This window comes from Mchenga conophoros, linkage group LG1 (assembly GCF_057382185.1).
Source record: "Mchenga conophoros isolate Kocher_MC1m ecotype Shallow Benthic linkage group LG1, M_conophoros_male_GT1.1, whole genome shotgun sequence".
NCBI classification, from domain to species: domain Eukaryota; kingdom Metazoa; phylum Chordata; class Actinopteri; order Cichliformes; family Cichlidae; genus Mchenga; species Mchenga conophoros.
The window spans coordinates 736,779-739,492 of NC_140526.1; the positions used below are offsets into that span (position 1 = coordinate 736,779).

Sequence of the window (2,714 nt, forward strand, 5' to 3'; positions counted from 1 at the left end):
GCCTCCTCAGAGATCACAAACCACCCTCTCAGCCAATGCTCCATCTTCCTCCTGACTGCTGGCCTTTGTTCCTCTCAGCCCTCCCATGTGAAGGCCATATCGGACTAATTACGGGGTGTGGAGTGGTCACTCGGTCAGCTTTGACATTCTTAGTAAATTCTATGCCACGGTAAAGCTGAGGGATCATCTCCTACCTGAAATCTGCGATATGATTGCATATGACAGGCTCTAATCTGCGCCACACACCCAGGGCACAAGAGTCATCTGGTAGGATTATTCCAATCCGATAGGATCTGAAAACAGATTTATAGAATCAGGTAATAAAGTCGAGATCCAATCCAGAATAAATCTCCAGTTTGTGCTGTTGGGATCAGGATTACTGTGAACCAGAATGTCAGGATTATCCCAGCAGAGTACTGGATCCGTACTGAATTACAGAAAAATGAAATAAAAACTGTGAAAAGTGTATCAAACGACTGCATCTTTACACCACTGCTTTCACACTTTGTATTAGGTAGCATATTTACATGATAACTATCTTCATACATTTGTCAGTTTATTTATGATGCTTTGTACGGGGTGGCTGTAGCTCAGCTGGTAGAGCAGCAGGGGCGGATCTAGAAGGGTGGCATGGGGTGGCATGTGCCACCCTAGTTTTGCATATGACAGTGTTGTTTATTAAAATAAGATACCATTAACACTTTGAGTGCAGTTGCAGTTAACAGTTAATATAAATTCTACAAATGAATTTATTGCACAGTGTTACCCCCCTCCACCTTTAACAAATGGTTCAGCCCATAGCAGGACCGGCTTTTTTCTTGTTTTCAGCAGCAAGCCATGCCTACACAGCAAATCCAGCATGTCCAAATAAACACTGTCGGATTTGACTTCAACACTATTAAAGTGTCTATATGGGTCCACACCAGAGAGTGTTAATTTAACTCTTTTTGGAGAGTACGTTAACTCTGATTTAGTGTTAAACACCAAATCTGTCTGGATTTGATAATTTAACACTTGGTGTTAAGAGTTTATATATTAACTCTCAAAGACTATTTTAGTTTAACTACGTAAGAGTTATCTTCTAATTCATTCTAAAAAGCGGGAATTTTACTGTTCTGAACTTCTAGAAATTTCTTTTGGAAATAAACATTTACTAAAACGATGCAATGGTTTTTGAAAAACATTTATTCTGAACTGTGCACCACAATTTCAAAACATTTTCTGAAAGATGTAACAGTATACATGTTCTCACTTTCATTAGAATTTTGTTTATCAAAAGGTCTGACATAGGTGAGCTGGTAAATGCAAATAACAGCATTCTCATCACTTATTTCTTCAATACAATATGCATGTCCTTCATTCATCACTTTGTGGAACTTCAACGCACTTCTGCTCTCCCCCATATTCCATCTTCACAAGCATATCCTGTGCGGAGATTGAATAAAAATTAGTTGACACTAATTAATGGCACAAATAATCCAGTAAACAATTGCAGCACAGTAAAAAAAAAAAGGAATCCTCTTTGAGCCATTACTTGTGTAAAGTATTTTCCCAAAAGACAAGGACACAGGCAACAGGTAATACTGAACTAAATGTAAAACCTCAACCTTTTTCATTTTTACCTAAACCGTGTGCACAAAACTCTGGAGGGATCTATGCTAACGTAGAATCCAGTCAGGACGTCAGCTACTGCTGTTTGCTCGGTTTTTTTTTATGGGCGATCGTTTTCAGGCTTCAAGTAGCACCATTATACCAACATTTCACATTCTAGACATTGTTTTAGGTGTATTTGACCAAAAGTTTGACTGAAAATTCACATGCAAGCTTTTTTTCAGTGCTGTGGTATTTGCCTGCAAACAATACCTTTCAGCTAGCTAAAACAGAATATTATGCTATCAGCGAGCAACATGGCTAATGCCTTTCACACAGCTTTGTCTCAACTCCAAAGAGCCACAGAAGTAAAAGCTCATAATAATAATTGAAACAATCTTTGAAAAAATGACTTACCAAGCATGGCAAACAACTCAAATATGTAGAGCAAAATGTTCTGAAACGGCTTCACTTCAGCTTCGATTGGAGCCGTGCTGAGGGCGGAGTCTGTGAATTTACTCTGTTGGTGTCATAGCCCCTGTAGGAGTTCAGAGTTAAGAGGTCAAGAGTTAATGTTTCCATTGTAACACCTCCAGATTTGACAGAGAAACACTCATTTTTAACACTCGATTTTAACTACTATCATTTTACACCTCAGAGTTACATTAAAAGAATGTGACTCTGCTTAGAGTAAAATTAACTCTACTTTTGCAAGAAGACCATTAACACCAAAACATTTAACACTTTTGAATTTGCTGTGTATGATTGTACCAGAGCACATTTCGAACAACATCGCCCCATGTTGTGTAGCTTTCTGGATTTTATACATATTGGGCTACATATTTATTTATTTATTATACAGGCTATACAGTACATAAGATCAAATTTCACGTTTTATGTGGATTTTATGTGAAACTAACATGTTTAATTATGTGGGCTACAGAAAATAATTAAGTTATAGACTATATTTATATGAAAAGCATGTATACTTACTGCATTTGAATGATTTTAAGCATATGTAATCACCTGCATATGTGTTTGAAAAAAAAGGCTTTGATTTTGCCACCCCATTTGATTTCTCTGCCACCCTAAGAAAATTTCTCTACATCCGCCTCTGTAGAGCA

General features: G+C 37.5%; 1 long non-coding RNA gene across 1 annotated transcript; it reads right to left on the reverse strand.

The window, feature by feature from the left end:
- Window positions 1-1,167: 1,167 nt before the first annotated feature.
- On the reverse strand, window positions 1,168-2,344 carry LOC146582641 (uncharacterized). The gene is made up of 2 exons (XR_014893055.1): window positions 2,008-2,344; window positions 1,168-1,425 (listed from the first exon to the last, which is right to left on the reverse strand). It is a non-coding gene; the product is annotated as an uncharacterized LOC146582641 (long non-coding RNA).
- Between the last annotated feature and the right edge of the window lie 370 nt (window positions 2,345-2,714).